Source organism: Papio anubis, chromosome 8 (genome assembly GCF_008728515.1).
Source record: "Papio anubis isolate 15944 chromosome 8, Panubis1.0, whole genome shotgun sequence".
NCBI classification, from domain to species: domain Eukaryota; kingdom Metazoa; phylum Chordata; class Mammalia; order Primates; family Cercopithecidae; genus Papio; species Papio anubis.
In genome coordinates this window covers 120,027,739-120,045,033 of record NC_044983.1, presented here as the reverse complement: position 1 = coordinate 120,045,033, position 17,295 = coordinate 120,027,739, and the positions used below count along the sequence as shown (strand labels likewise).

General features: G+C 42.8%; 1 protein-coding gene across 7 annotated transcripts in view; it reads left to right on the top strand.

Moving 5' to 3' along the window:
- The window catches only part of MTSS1 (MTSS I-BAR domain containing 1), a 183,755-nt gene that overhangs the window by 31,955 nt on the left and 134,505 nt on the right, over nucleotides 1–17,295 (top strand). The window lies entirely within an intron of this gene.

Genomic DNA, 17,295 nt, shown 5'->3' with positions numbered 1-17,295 from the left:
CTCTCCTGCCTCTTACTTTGCGTTGTCTTTCTGGGTCTCCTTGTTGCACCGGCAGCTATAGGCCTGTTCTTTTCATTGTCGTGGTGACATTGGTAAATTTGGGTTGTAGGAGCAAGTGTTGGGAACTGCTCCCAGGCACATGAAAGTTTCTCCGAACCACCTGATGGGTACTTTCAGTGCAGTGATACTCATTTATCACAGGTGCTTAATTAAATATTTGAATGAATTTGCAGCAAGAACCCTTCTCATTCATTGAACAAACTCCTTTTATTTCAGGCACTGTCAGGGGACCACAAGAAGCAATATGACTCTCCTTGTCCTGGAGGGGCTTACAATTGAGTGGGGAAAATGAGATGTATAAATAAAGAATTTCAGCATAGAAATAATATGTTTGGTATGGTAATAGTTGTAGAACAAAGTGCTAGGGGAATATAGAAGAGTGAGCAATTCACTCAGGGAGTTAACAGGGTTTTACAACGTTCCCTTGGAGAATGCAGCAGAGAAATTAGAACCATGGTTTCCTCATCCAGTATGTCAACTTGGTGTGGATCTTTTTTTTTTTTTTTTTTGAGGCGGAGTCTCGCTCTGTCGCCCAGGCTGGAGTGCAGTGGCGCGATCTCGGCTCACTGCAAGCTCCGCCTCCCGGGTTTACGCCATTCTCCTGCCTCAGCCTCCCGAGTAGCTGGGCTTGGTGTGGATCTTATCCAGTATCTTTTTAAAAGTCCTTTAACAAAATTCCATAGCTTATGTGTGTCTGTTATAGAAACTTGAGAAAATACAGCCGTAAAGAAGAACTTAATATGCAAACCATTGCAGGGTTAATAGTATTGCATTTTATATTTTCTTCTACTTCAGCAGTGTCTGGAACTGGACTTGCCAGCCATATTGATATCTTTCTGTAATAGCCATTAGAATAGGTTTTTTTTTTTTTTTTTTTTTTTTTTTTTTCCGGCAGAATCTCGCTCTGCCTCTCAGGCTGAAATGCAGTGGTGCAGTCTTGGCTCACTGCAACCTCCACCTCCCCAGATTCAAGCAATTCTCCTGCCTCGACCTCCCGTGTAGCTGGGATTACAGGCATGTGCCACCATGCCCAACTAATTTTTGTATTTTTAGTAGAGATGGGGTTTCACCATGTTAGCCAGGCTAGTCTCCAACTCCTGACTTCAAGTGATCTGCCCACCTCGGCCTCCCATAGTGCTGGGATTACAGGTGTGAGCCACCGTGCCTGGCCCAGAATATGTCTTTTTTTAAGAAAGCTGCTCTACTGTTTTAAGGAACTTAGATATCTGGCATTGCATGTTTGAGGCTCTGTGATAATAATGTTTTTATATTTTAATGTTTAATTCTTGGATGGATCCTATAGATGGACTGGAAAGAGATCCCCAGATTGTCCATAAGTTCCTGTAGTGGGAACCGGGGATTTTGAAGATGCTGCTCCCAGAATGGTTCCTAGCGGGACACTGGAGTGTCTGGAAATTGTCATCTTTGAAGGGAAGGAAAACAGCCATTATTTGTGCAAAAAGAAACCAAAGAACCTCACTGCAGAAGTGATGGGGGTAGAGTAGTAGTTTGGAGGGTGATGTATTTCACCAAAGGCAAATAATCTCATAGTGAACAAACCCCTGCTTTGACTTTTTTTTTTTTTTTTTTGAGGCAGAATCTTGCTCTTGTCACCTAGGCTGGAATGCAATGGCACAATGTTGGCTCACTGCAACCTCCGCCTCTCGGGTTCAAGTGATTCTCCTGCCTCAGCCTCCCAAGTAGCTGGGATTACAGGTGCCCACCATCATGCCTGGCTAATTTTTGTATTTTTAGTAGAGACAGGGTTTCGTCATGTTGGCCAGACTGGTCTCGAACTCCTGACCTCGTGATCCACCCGCCTCGGCCTCCCAAAGTACTAGGATTACAGGCGTGAGCCACCACACCTGGTTGCTTTGACATATTTTTAGACCATTGGATTTCAGATCATTTTTAGTGATGCCACATACTTTCTGTTTAAAATCCATATGTACTACTATTTTCATTGAATGTGGGAGTGTGAGAACTCTCAAATGACCTAAAAGTATATGGGTGATAGAAAGAAGGTATATTTTACAGAGATAAGAGAAACTTGAATATCCTTCTTAATAAGTATCAGAAGTGACTTCTATTAATTTTTGCTTAAAAATTTTAAAAATAGAACATTCTCTTTAGTTTAAAAAACTGAAATAAGTAGGCTAGGTGTGGTGACTCACACCTGTAATCCCAGCATTTGGGAGGCTGAGGCGGGTGGATTACCTGAGGGCAGGAGTTCAAGATCACCCTGACCAACATGGTGAGATCCTGTCTCTACTAAAAATATAAAAATTAGCCAGGCATAGGGGCGGGCATCTGTAATCCCAGCTACTCGAGAGGCTAAAGCAGGAGAATCATTTGAACTCGGGAGGTGGAGGTTGCAGTGAGCCGAGATTGTACCACTGCACTGCAGCCTGGGCGACAGAGCAAGACTCTGTCCAAAAGAAAAAAAAAAATTGAAGTAAGTGTATAAAGTAAAATCTACCCTCCCCACCTCCCCGCCCCTCCCGGGAGTTGGGTTTAATGTCATTTACAGATGTTTTTGCATATATAAACAAACATGCCTGGGAGAAAAAAACCCAAAAAACTAGTTTTCCACAATATGTGGAATGACACATGGAATAAAATATACCTGTGTGACCTTTTTCAGAAGGTAGCCCCTAACAAACATTGTTCCCGTGCTTTTTACAGCATAGTATATTATAGTTACCTTTCCAGTACCTATAGATCCACCTGATTCTTTCTAGCGGCCAAATGGAATTTCTGAATATAGCACTGTCTGAATATAGCACAGCTGAATCATTATTCTATTGATAGATATTTAGGTTATCTCCAGGTATTTGCTACTACAAGGTCTGCTGCAATTAATGCCCAAGTATATATCCTTTTGGAGTCCTACAAGTGATCTATTTTTAATGATGTATGGATCACCAGGGAAATGATAATCTGTAAAAAGTGCTTCAAGCTGTTTTGGTCAGCAGCAAATAGATTTGGGCTTAGGGTTGGTGTAGGTGGTGACTCTAACAGAGTTTGTGATTTGATATCTACCCTCTCCAGAAAGAGTATCCTTGGTTCACTCCCTTGCTTAGTGCCTTTACATGTTTTTTTTTTTTTTTAAGTCTCTCTTGATGGAAGTGGTAGGAGGGAATTACAATTATTATTAAATACATCTCTTCTGGGCAAGTGCCCAGAATTTCAAGCAAGCAGGTTGCTGTGGTTTCCAAAATATTAGCGTCTCATATTGTTTCCAAAAGGAAACAGCTTTGAGTGGTCTTTGTCCTTTGTAGGAAATCTTTTGCACTAGCTATTAATAAAATTTACTTAGGAAAAACTTTGCAAACTAGTCACTATAAGAGCAAAATCAATCTAGTCGTTATGTACCTATTGTTCAACAGAATGTGGAAATATGTTAGAACTTAATTGCTTTCATTGTTTTTTAAATGAAAGTGTGTAAGTGGATATTATAATGTGTGTATTTGTGTTAATAATTAAACTATAATGGAATTCCAATTATTAGCACTAGGCAGAGTTCCATATTTTGTTGATTTTAGACTCTGGATGAATATACAATTTGTTTTAAATATGAAAGTACCATTTTCTGTATTATTGGACACAAAAAATTGGTTTCTAGGTATCTGGTAGACATGGAACCCAAGGCTTTGTGGAGCAGAGTCTCTGCTTCCTTCACATCCATAATGGACCAGCATGTGGCTCTCACAGGAGCTGAGAAATATTTGAACTGAGTGGCATGCAATTGTCTGGGCTACTTAAAAAAATAAGAAAAGGAAAATTAAGGAAATTAAGAAACAGATGGTAAGTACCTACCACATAGGCTATGGTGAGAATAAAAAGACTCAATACACATAAACCACTCAGAACAGAGCCCAGCCCATGGTACACATTCAATAAAGGCTAGCTATCCTGATTTTCAGTCTTAAAATCATGCCTACTTTTTGGGGTAACAACTTAAAGAATCTGGACATTAAAGATGATCTAGTCTGCCTGGATCCATTTCCTTTCTTCTGAGAATCTGAAATGTCCTCCTCAGGCATTGGATGTATTATCATCTAAACTCTCCTGAGATGGTTGTTCAAAGCCATAAAAGTAATTACAGAGGCACACAGAGGCAGATGAAAAGGAGAGTCACACAACACTGCTCTTCAAAGGCCCTTGCTGACACAAGCAGATGGCACAGTGGCCAGGATGGGCCAGTGCTGACTAAGAGGGAGTATATCATCCACTCCGTATCCGCGCAAGTCTGTGATGTGTCAGGGCACAGGCTTACAGGTGTTCAAATTTTATTCCCCATTTTGATCCTGAATGCGTTAAAAAAAAATCTGTGTAGCACAAAAAATAATCTATGTAGTTGAAATAACAAAAGTCTATATGCAGTAGTAAGAGTAACCACTAGCTTGGGATCTGGGATGCGTAGGTTTGACTTTGTGCCTTTGCAGCTATGTGATCTTGAGTAAATATTTCCTTTCTCTGGGCTTCCATTTTCCCACCTATAAAGGGTCTAGGAGACTAGATGATCACAAGTAATTTTTTTTTTTTGGCTCTAATATTCTATGGTTTTAAATCTTGCCTTGGTGCTCATTAACTATGAATGAAGTTGGACAGTGTAAATTTGCTTTTCTATATTATCTTTAGAGCTTCCAATTTTTGCTCTGACGACAAAGGAAGTAGAGGAAGCAAGATTATGCCAAAGATAATGGAGAGAGAAGGTTAGAAGAGAAAAGGGAAAAGTACAGATGGGCATTTGGGTTGAGGCCTCTTCTCAGACTTGAGTGTGTGCAGGAGGAAGGCAGGTGGACGCTGGACCTTCTAGGACAGGCATCGAAGGCTGGACCAACAGACACGTGCTTTAGTCAGGGAGTCTGGATCACCGAGGTTGATGAAGAAAATTGCTGACGGCTTAGTTCTTACAAATGTGTTACACGTTTGCAGTACAGATTTTGGTAAATGCCATGGTCTCCAGATCCGGCATTAGGCATCACAGATACTCAAGAAGTTCACTTTAAGGGACAGATTTCAGGGCCCTGTCACTCCTATGGAATCAGAATAACTAGGTGAGACCCCAGAATCTCCAATTTTGAAAAGCTTTCCAGGAGATGTTGCTCTCCAGTGAGGTATGTTTGTGCTGTCCCGTAAAGCCTCTTGCCATCTTGCCGTAACCCACCTGTCCAATGGCGTCTCCCTGCCCATGGCCGGCAACTGCACCCAGGAAGAACTGCTCACTGTTTGCTGAAACCCTTAAAACCCTTGATCCCTATCTGCTGGCACATGTGCATTCCAGGCCCAGAATGCCCTTTCCAGCCCTCCCCCTCTTAACCCTGTTTGTATGCATGAGGATCTGCTGTGGATCTCCCAGGGGTTTAAGAGCTGTACCACTTGTGAGACCTTTGTCTCCCCTCAGGAAGTAAACTGGGTCCTTGCTCAGGGCCTCAGGGGACATGCTGGGGTTAGAGGGGTCCCCTAGCTGTGCTGTCACTACCTTCCCCACCAGATTGCAAATACCTCCAACAGGGCCTGCTCCTTTCTGAGGAACTCACATTCCCAGATGCTGAGTATCTGGCCTTCAGCAGGCTGCAGACCCATCTGCTGAATGAATGACTGTGCACAAACAGCAGCTTCCACTTTCATGCAGCCCTCATGGATCCTGGTGGGAAGCCCGTCAGCTCTTGGGCAAGGGACCGTTGGGATGGGGTCTTGGCAGGATTCCTCCCTGGAGTTCAGAATTTGAATCTTGGTGACCCCTCCCTGAGGTCAAGTCTCTGGTGCAAGGGACAGCTAGGTAGAAGGCACCTACCCTGCTTCAAGGATGGAGTGGAGGAGGGGAGGGAATCTTGCCTCTGAGGGGAGAAGGTGCTGGGTTATTTGGGTTCTCAGCTGGATTGTTTCCTGGCTCCAGCCAGACTGCTCTTGTTTGCTCCTGAGTTTTATTTTAACCAGATTGTTTAATTGAGACTTCACTAGCCTTTAACTTCTGGATTGACTTTGGTGTTCAAGCCCAGAACTCTTTCATGTAATTAGAGTCTTAGTATTTCTACCTAGCAAACTTTTTTTTTTTAAAAAAAGATTGATAAATAATAATCTGCATGTTATGGGTACATATGATACTTTGATAAATTCATATAATGTGTAAAGTTCAAATCATTTGAGAGGCCGAGGTGGGTGGATCACTTGATGTCAGGAGTTTGAGACCAGCCTGGCCAACATGGCGAAATCCTGGCTCTACTAAAAGTACAAAAAAAATTAGCTGAGCTTGCTGGAGGGCCTTTAATTCCAGCTACTTGGGAAGCTGAGGCATGACAATCACTTGAACTCAGGAGGCGGAGGCTGCAATGAGCTGAGATCATGCCTTTGCACTCCAGCCTGGGTAATGGAGCAAGACTTTGTCTCAAAAAAAAAAAAAAAAAATTCAAATCAGGGTAATTGGGGTATCTATCACCTGAAATATTTGTCTTCTTATTGCTACCTAGCAAACTCTTTAGCCTCAAATTGAAAACAATTTTTTTCAAATTAAAAACATCATATAAAAGGCCCTTCTTGCAGATCTGGAACTGAAAATTCTTTGAATATTACCATAAAGGAATGTAGTCAAATTTCTTCATTTGATTAAAAATAAAAAGGCATATCAGCTGGGCATGGTGGCTCACGCCTGTAATCCCAGCACTTTGGGAGGACGAGACGGGTGGATCACGAGGTCAGGACTTTGAGACCAGCCTGGCGAATATGGTGAAACCTCATCTCTGCTAAAAATACAAAAATTAGCTGGGCATGGTGGCAGGCACCTGTAGTCCCAGCTACTTGGGAGGCTGAGGCAGGAGAATCGCTTGAAACCTGGGAGGCGGAGGTTGCAGTGAGCCAAGATCGCACCACTCTACTCCAGCCTGGGTGACAGAGCAAGACTCGGACTCAAAAAAAAAAAAAAAAAATTCTAGAAACCATCTAAACTGTATATATATGTGTGTGTGTTTGTGTACACATATGTATGTATGTGTATCCGTATACTTTTTATATTGAACACTTTTTATAATCTCAATCTTACATAAAGTACAAATAAAATCTATAAAAATGGTTGATATTTATAATAATAGGCAACATAGCTAAAAACTGGGGTTATTATATAAGCATAGCTTCAAGATAAATTTCCCAGCTCCTGAGCCCTTCTATACACAGATTTTAGAGCTGCCATTGCCCTAGCAGGAGGTGATGTAAAAAGTATTGTTTTAAATGGGTTCATAAATGTACATTCTGCTTTAGGTTTCATCATTTTGATGTTTTGCCACTTCAATTTGTCTTGCGTCATTTTAATTTGTTAGCACAATATATTTAGTCATATACATCTGCGATGAATAAAACATCTTTTTAAAAATGGCCCAGGCATGTGAAGTTTGTCTTACCATTTTCCATTTTTTAAAGCTGTAATTTTTTGGGGTATGCTTTCTATGAAACTTCAGACTTTGTATTGAGCCTAGGACAGCAGGGTGTCATGCATTTTTAGCATTTTTACAACTCACACTATACATAAGGACTGGAAATAACAAATGAATCTGTATATTTATACAGAGTGTTTTTATTTGATAAATTTTAAAAAATACCTTGGTTTTGATGTTTTTCAGTTGATGGAGTTATGGTTGCTTATGTGTTTGATTATTTTGATGGGCAAGTACGTATATTTAGGAGATTTGTAACCATGAACCTAGCATTACCGCTGATAAAACAAATCCCTCCTTTCTAATCCCATCGATCTTTTCTTGATGTAAGAACTGATGCCTGACGACAGCACTGTTCCCCATTTGACAAGTGGCCTTTTATTATTGATCTTTGGTTGGGTAGCAACAGTTGCCGGAGAGAATTGTTCATTGTGGTCAACCAGTGTTCCTGCCTCAGTAGTGATTTGCTTTTAACCGTGTCTTCCTGGAATGACACTTGAAAGGGCAGTCGTCATGTGTTAGCCCAGAATGAATTCACCGGAATCCCACATTTACCAGAACATATCCTGGATCCCCAGGGCAGGATGTCACCAGAATTCTATAATCCTCCAGCAGGGATAGTGAGGGATATCAGAATTCCACACCCAAGCATGCATGTCTGTCCTGCTCAGGATTATCTTATCCCTAACAGAGAGAAATTCTTGCCCCATTCAGTGGGGTTTCCCCATTAGGCTTTAGTGTATTACCCCAGATGATACTTGAATTACGTCTGGATGCGTGTATGCTGTTCTCTGTCTAACCTCGGCAGCCTTCACCAATGCTGGTGAATTATGTGGTGGTGGTGGTGGTGGCGGTGGTGGCGGTGGCGGCGGTAACAGCAGCAGTGGGGAGGAAGGTCCAAGGTTGGAGAGGATGTGTGTTTTTATGGGTGACTGAGTTGATTTGTGTGCAGCATGGTTATTTGTGTTGTTAGGCAGTTTACATAATAAAGTGGTTTACTCAGCATTTCCCCTCTTCCAGCTAACAGAGCCACCGTACGTTTTGTATACAAGCACTGACAATTCTCCTCTCTTCTCCTCCCCCACCTCTTTTCCATCCTAGTTCTTACCTTTGCTTCCCATAGATTGGCTTTTTGTTTTGGCTTAGTAACTAATACCCCACCCCATCCCCTCTGCCACACACACACACACACACCTTGTAGTCACTTTTGGTAAAGCATTAGCATTCATGAAAGAATGCAGTTATTTTAGTTCATGCAGATGAAGCAAAGAATTTTTTTTTTTTTTTTTTTTTTTGAGATGGAGTTTCACTCTTGTTGCCCAGGCTGGAGTGCAATGGCACGATCTCAGCTCTCAGCTCACTGCAACCTCCACCTCCCGGGTTCAAGCAACTCTCCTGCCTCATCCTCCCGAGCAGCTGGTATTACAGGCATGTGCCACCTTGCCCAGCTAATTTTTGTGTTTCTAGTAGAGACGGGGTTTCTCCATGTTGGTCAGGCTGGTCTCGAACTCCCGACCTCAGGTGATCCGCCCACCTTGGCCTCCCAAAGTGCTGGGATTACAGGCGTGAGCCAGCATGCCCGGCCAAGAATTTTTTTTTTTTTAATGTTCTCTTGTGACGAATCATTTGCCATAGAGCTACGAACTTGGTTTGGTCTGCTCTGCCCATCTTAGATAAAAATAACCATCTGGAATGTAAATGTGAACTTGAAGACACTTGAAGTTGTCAAACTAGTATTTTTCTAGGACGGATCTGTTCGGTCAGACCACATAGATTGCCTCCTCTGTGCTCCCTCTGAAAAAGTCTCAGCTAGAAAACACGCACAAGATGTGAAAGCTACTTGGAACTAAAATTTTCACTTTAACCTGCGCTTGTGTCCTCCGCTATAGGAAAAGTGTTGTTACTGGAAAATAACTCAAGGAATAGTTATAGAATACTAAGAAGGTCTTCTGTCACCGAGAATTTGGCAGTGAATCTTCCTGACTCATTTTAAATAAATTTGATTTGTATACACTTTAAGAAAGCTTAAAGTGAGAACTACTTGGAAGTGTTTTTTTTTTTTTTTTTTTTAAGTAACTATCTGGCCTTTCATTTTTAAGAAGATACAGGATTTTTTTTTCTTTTGCTCATGTACTATCTAGTGCAACCTTTTCATTTTTACTAGGGACACTGAGTCTCAGTGAAGTCTCTTGTCTGAGCTCACCCAGCTAGGAAGGAGAGTGGGGATTGTAGCGTGATTTCCCTTGAAAACCACCTAAGCAGTTGTTAGCTCTGCCTTCTGGGTTTCATGGTGAGGGAGTTCAAGGAGGACATGGCACAGGTTGTGAAAAAAATCTCTGTTCTGTGCTCTCAGCCGGTGATTGTTTACAGACATTTTGGTTTGCTTGTTTGTTAATAAGAAACCCGTGGTCATCTGGTTTCCAAAGCAGCTGTCTGCTTCCATTCTGGGTCTTCGTTTCTCTGTGGAACATATTTTTGTTTTCTGTTAGCTCTTTGGAAGCGGGGAGGCTATTTTTGCTTGTATTTTAATCATTTGTTTCATTTGACATAAGCTTCTTAACTGTAAGAATAATGAGGCTTCAATTCATCTACATTGTCTTCAGTTCATCTACATGCACACATACACACATGTACACACACATATACACATACACAATATACACACAACACACGTACACACAACACTCACACAACATACACACACAGACATGTACACATACGTATACATACACAACATACACGTACACACATACATATATACACGCGCACACACAATATACACACAACACACATGTACACATACATACAACACACAACATACACATATAGACATGTACACATACACACATACAACACACAACATACACGTTCACATATATATACACATATACACACATACAACATACACAACGTACACATACACATACACATATGCATATATACACACAATGTACACTTATGCACATACACACTCACACATGTACGTACACACAAATACACGTTTTTTGACTCCCAAATGTTTACAATTGCCATGGAACTCCTATTTCTAGTAAAAGACACTGCTGTGGTAATCTGCAGCATTTCCTGCTGTGTGTGCTAGGGCCCAGGGACCTCGGTTACCATGGAAACTAATATCCAGCCGCCCGGGTGGTACTTCCCTTTAGAGCCGCATTGGAGCGCATTTCACAGTTCAATACAATGCTGCTTCTTCCTGCCTTTAAAATCAGGAAAGAGGGCAAAGCTGATTGATTACAAGTAAAATGAAAAAATACTGTTTCTGCTAAGACAGAAAGGGACCTTTAGTACGTGCCCTTTTAATGTGATTGTCAGAAGTAGGACAGTGCACAGTGTCTCAAAGATGGCCAAAGGATCTGATACAATACAAAAGAATTGTGGAGGCGACAGTAAACGTTCTTCTTCCTGTGCTGCTGATCCACAGGCTTCTGTTTGAGAATGACTGGCCTGCGAGGCTGACGAGGGCATTCATCTGCTGGCTCTGGTGGCGTCCATTTGGTTCACCAGAAGGGCTTGAGGGCAGACAAAAGACCTTGAGCTCTCTGCGTGTGCCAGTCATCCTGTGTTTCCTGACCCCTGTCTCTCTCAGAACCCACTCACAGAACCAGATCCGAGAGCCTGGGAGAGCTTGCCCGGATTTCAGCCTTTGAGTTGCCACTTAAGCACGTGATTGCCATCTGTGCTTGCTTAAAGGCGGATGCTGATTAGGAGAGTGATACTTCATTTGGGTAATACGATTTAAGCCCAAGTGCAAGATGTGTTGCTTGTGCTGGAACTGCAGGAAATATGAGCCACGGAAACGCACCACCCAACCTCCTGTAGTGGCCCAGGTGGTCCTGCCGGTCACTGACCACAGTATGTCTGTGTGGGAGACGACAGTGATCCCAAGCCTTGGTTTCCATGCAGGTATATGGACTCCTGCTTAATGAGATTGGAGGGTAGTAATTGCCTCCACCCTTATTTAGATGATGCCCATCGCTCTGGCTTTGTGTTTTCAAATGTGTTTGGAGAAAGTGAGTGCCGGGAGAGTGTGCTATTTGGAGAGCTCACTCCAGCCTCGGTCTTGAGCATCGACTGTGGGTCCTCTGCTGTTGGGGCTCTCGACTCACCCGCCAGCTGCCTTATCTCAGGTTGAGGAAGGGAGTGGGAGCCCCATTTGCAAATGAGGCAACTCTTGGTGACTTGAAGTCACCTGGTTAAAATGGCACACAACTTCGAAGCTGCATGCCATTTTAACCAACCGTGCCAGACACTTTTTTCTGGAGTGTGTGTCTCGTCTGTGTGAGGCTCCGGTCCCACATTCTTCCCACCTCAGGGATCAGTTTATGGAAACACCTCAGCATTGAGACCAGGGCTTCTCAATCTGTGATTTGGGGCTGGATAAATATTAGTCGTGAGGGGCGTGCTGTGCATTGTAGGTTGCTTAGCAGCATTCTCAGCCTCTACCCCCTCTCAGCTGTGAAATCCAAAAATGTGTATTGAGATCGGCCCTGGTTGAGAACCACCAAGCTAGACCTATTTGGGTTTTGTTGGGCAATTTAATGAAACTATGGCTATGCCTTTTTTGAGGCAGTTGTAACCAGCTTGGTTCATTGAAGCTAGGTTTTAAATCATTCATAACTAAGTTATAATGTTAGGAACTGGACAGTCCATGCATTGTTTCCTCTGAAAAATGACTACTCTGCCAAGTTGCACGTATACAACTCTATAAAGAGTCCACATCTTACTAAAAAAAAGACCGCTTCCTTTTTACCAGAAGGTCATTTCCCGGAGTGAAAATATGCAGGTCTTTGGTTGTTGTTTTCAGAAGATTAAGTCAAATAAGAATAGGAATGGGGTGAACAGAGCGCTTGAGTTCCCATTTGTGTCGCGCTGCCTGCGTGATGGAGAGAGGGCTCAGCGAGGTGGAGGCGGCTGCAGGCCCCCTCTGCCTGCTCACAGCTGTGTGGCCCTGGGTGGGTCAGGACAGCCGGACACACCTCAGTTTTGTTGTCTGTGAGATGACAGTCAGGTCTGCTGCACCTGCTTGTCAGGGTGATGGTGGAGTCAAATGAGGTCGTAGTTGTGAAAGCATTTGATAAATTGTAAAGCCCAGGCAGCTGTGATGAGAGGTCGCAGTGCTCTTGTGACTCGGGACTTCAGGGGTCCCTGGCCACCTTCCGACTGCTGGCTCCTTGGTCACTTAGAGATGCGGTGTTCACTTGGGTTCCACCTTCGCCCCGCGTGGCCTGTCCCCTCCCGCTTGTCTGTCTCCAACTTCTGCCGCTGTTTGGGATCCAGTTCAGTCCCTGTTTTCTCCTGAATGACTTCTGGCATTTTAAAATTATTTTTTATAATTATTATTTTAAACAAATATTTTAAGTGTGATGTATGATTATAATGATTGTTAGTTTATTGTATGGTTTGTGATTAGATTTGGGGGATGAATGGTGTCTTGAATGAATGTGGGGTTTTTGGCTGTCTCCCCAGTACATGCCCCACGTGTATTGAATATGTCATCCTCCCCTGCGTCACGCACACTCGGAATGGCCTCTCCCTTCCCTCACCTGCAGGCTCTGACTTACCCTCCAAGGTTATCTCAGGCGGTCTCTCCTCCAGGACGCCTTTCCTCCTTGAGGGGCTTGGGAGCCCCTGAGAGCTCTGCTCAGAATCTGGGCTTTGCTGTTGTATCCCTGTACTGTATGTTAACTGTTCCCTGGTCTGGAGATTCTCCCACCTTGGCCTCCCAAAGTGCTGGGATTGCAGGTGCGGGTCACTGCATCCGGGCTCCTTTCTTTTATTTTTTTCTCATTGAGGTGAAATTCATGTAACATAAAACTAACCATTTTTAAGTGAACAGTTAGTGACATTTTGGACATTTTTGCAGTGCTGTGTAACACCACCCCATCTAATTCCAAAACGTTTTCAAACCATTCCAAAACCATGAAAGAAAGCCCTGTACCAGGATGATGAAAAGGTTCTGGAGATGGAGGTGGTCATGGTTACACAATAATGTGAATATATTTAATGCCACTGGATTGTATATTTAGAAACGGTTAATTAAAATAGTGAATTTCTTGTTTTATATTTATTTATTTACCATGAGAAAAACACACAAAATCTCATACTCATTAAGTAGTTACTCCCTGTCCCCACCCTTCCCAGCCTCTGGCACTGTTTTGTGTTTTATTGTTATAGTTTTAGCCCCTAACATAGTAGGGGCCAAATAAATCTTCTTTGAATGAATGGAATGAGTTTCTACTTGAACGCACATTTATCTATCTAATGGCTATGTGACGGGCACAGTTATCTTTAAGGACATTTCTTTGAGATGTTTCACTAGCGTTTATTTAAGGGATTTTCTGCTTATCTCCCAGCATCTCCATAGACATGCCTCTTAAACAAAAGCTAACTTTGTAGCTTATCTGCACCCCTCTTCATTATCTTTAGTTGACATTTGGAGCCAGTGATGGAACCCGGTGGTATCTGTGTGGCACACTCACAAAGTGTTATTAAATCTCTCAAATACATGTAGCAGGTCAAATATATGCGTTTTCTTAGGATGTTGAAGTTTTCGATTACTGCTGCTTTTATGAGGGAGAAGGAAAATCTACCCATCCTTTTAGAAATGAACGTTCCTAATCTCATTGCTTCCTTGAAACATGGCCGCCTTGTCGTTAATTCTTTTCTTTATGCTTGCAACTCACAAAATCTTGTTCTTTTCTGTTGCTCTATAATTTATAAAACTGTATTGCAGTTGGCTTGGATAGAATTTACTTAAGCATAGTTGAGCCTTTAGATTTTCCTTCTGGCATGGACAAAAGCGTCATTAATTATGAATATGAATTCCTTTGCAAAATGACAAGATTGAACATTTCCTCATGCCAGTAACCCAGCTGTCTCATTCTGATGAGCAACAAAGACTTTTTAGAGATTGTTTTTAATGGCCATGGTATCAGATACTAAAAAATAAGAAACTAAAAGGAATGCAAAGTAGCTTACAGTTCATTTGTCTAGCAAAAAAGAAATAACGAAAGGTTCTTGCTATCCTGTGGCTGTCTTTACTCTGATGGTACATTTGCAATCTCCAAGTTTTGGACGTGGCTGCAGACCAAATGGTTGTGCTGCTCTGCTGTTGTCCGAGGGAGGATTCTGTTTGTTCAGATGATCAGTATTTAAGAATCCTATGGCCCAGGTCACTTTTTCGCTCTCCTTGGTTTGATAATGGTAATGGGAGTGGCGTCAGAGCCCCCACCACGTGTGGGTACCGGCTTGTTATGGCCTCACCACCATCCACTTGGTAACTTATCGACACTGGAAGAGGCTGCAACTGGGCTCCGATTCCAGAGCCTTTAACTGCTGTGTCATGGGGTCTTGGTCCTGAGTGTGTCTGCTCAGCCGTCGGTTGACCATCTTAGTAAGATAGTTTCTGATGTTTCCACCCACCCTGTGTCTTGACAGGTTTGCGGCCAGATTTAGATATGGCAGTGGGCTCCTTCGTGTTGGAAAGCTTGTGTTGTTCCACTCTGTGTGTCTGGATGCTTCCTAGGGCGTGTCCCACCTCTGGCCTCCGGCTGGGGTTTTCTAGTCTGGAGAGGGACCTGTGTTTCTGAGTTCTCTCCAGGGTGTCAGAGAAGCTGACACTCTTGGAAATTCCCTACTAAGTTTGGATCCTTGCCTGTGCATATATCTATATATATGTGTACATATCTATATGTGTATATACGTGTATATATACACACACATAAAGCTAGTATTTGATAGAGTACTGCAGGCTATTGTAAGGCTTTGTTTCTGTTCACAATTCCTTGAATGAGGATTTTGGGGTCATTGTTTTTCTTCCTTTTTTTAAATTTCATTTTTTTAAAATCACGGGCTGCTTCCTTTTTAACCAAATGTTAAACATTAAACATTAAAACATTTGTGTGTAAGAAACTTTTTTTTTTTTTTTTTGCTTACTTTAAATGGAAGTGCTGTGGCATTAAACATCAGGTTTAAATCACATGGAAACAAAATGGGGCCAGACAGTTGAATGTACTGTCATTTCACTACTTTAGGAAACATCAGGAGAGGAACCAAGATGGTCTGAAAAGGTCATAGATTGGGGAAGGAAGGGCTGCGATGATCATTTGTCAACGTTCAAAAAGCAAGACAAAATGGTTATACCTGGTTCAGAGCCCATCCATTTTTGTTTTCTTCAAGAACGTGGTTAAAAATGTGTTTTGGTTTCAGAAAAGCCCTGATTTTCTTTGATATTTAGTATAAATTTGGATTGAAATGCCATATCCCATCATCATCATACGTAGGCATGTGCTTTTTGTGTGTGCTGTAAGTAAAATGTCTACACTGGGTCATTTCCTTCTCCACCCAGTTCCCCTTCGTTGAAGTAGGAGCTGCTTTCACTTAGCTGCCCTGATCTGCCCTTGCAGTTAGCCACTGGCCCATTCAGCAGCCTGGTCTCCCCTTGCTGACTCCAGGCTTCCTTCTGCCTCAGGAGAGCCAGACCGGCCACTTTGACCTCCTGTCTACTGTATTCTCACCCTGCAGGAATGGAGGCTGTAGGCTAGAGCCTGCCTGTTCGGTGAGGCTCAGATCCAAAGGCTTACTCTCTTGGAATGGGGCCTGTCTCCTGTCTCTGCCGCCCCTCACACCTGTGGCCTCATGCACTGCTGGATTATTTGCCCGAGGTGAAGAAGAAGCGTTGAAGGGATAGCCTTGTTAGTTTTGGATTCAGCTGCTTTGCTGCTGATGGTTGTGCAACCCCCAGGGACCTGCTGTTTAGCAAATAGAGCTGAGCACAGCCTGGGGGAGGCTGTTGAAGATGAGGGTGGGCACACGTTGATGACCAGTGTTCCCACCCTGCTCTGATTTCACTTAAAAACAACCCCCAAAATGGCTTTAGCTTAAAATGGAAAAGATGGTAAATTATTCTGGCGCAAGGGCTACCCTGTTGTTAGAGGTAAGAAGTTGCATGGCTGCTGTTTAAGAACCTTTAGTTGAGCTGAATCCCAGCCTGCACTCTTTTTTTGCAGTGTGACCTTTGGAAAGTTGCCTTAACCTCTGTGTACCTGTTTTCTCATCTGTAAGTTGGATGTGATAACAGCACCTTTGTAGGCTGTGTGTCGAGTGTTTGAGAAGGTGTATAGAGAGCTGTCAGTGCCTGGTTCATAGTAGCCTTCGATCATTAGCTCATGTGAATCAGGAAAGCTAGTGTTTATCAGCACATACAAATGTGTCAGGCACTATGCTCTGGGCTTGTTATCAGTTATAGTAATCTTTGTAGAAAGCAGTTTTGTTTTGTTTTATTTTGTTTTGTTTTGTTGAGACGGTGTTTTTTTGCTCTTGTCACTGAAGCTGGAGTGCAATGGCATGATCTCGGCTCACTACAACCTCCACCTCCCAGGTTCAAGTGATTCTCCTGCCTCAGCCTCCTGAGGAGCTGAGATTACAGGTGCCTGCCACCACACCCAGCTAATTTTTGTATTTTTAGTAGAGACGGTGTTTCACCATGTTGGCCAGGCTGGTCTCTAACTCCTGACCTCAAGTGGTCCGCCTGCCTCGGCCTCCCAGGGTGCTGGGATTATAGGCATGAGCCACTGCGCCCAGCCAGGAGGCAGTTTTGAGAGAGGTAGTGTTGATTTAAACTAAGCAGTGGTCATGTATTTCTATCATTGAAATATATTTGGGATGGTTACATTTTTATTGTGGATATTTAAAAAGACATACCTCAAAACAAAAAAACAGAAACTGGGAATGGCATAGAAGCAGAACCTTTCCTGCTTGAAATAGCTCCTTCAGCATAAAACAC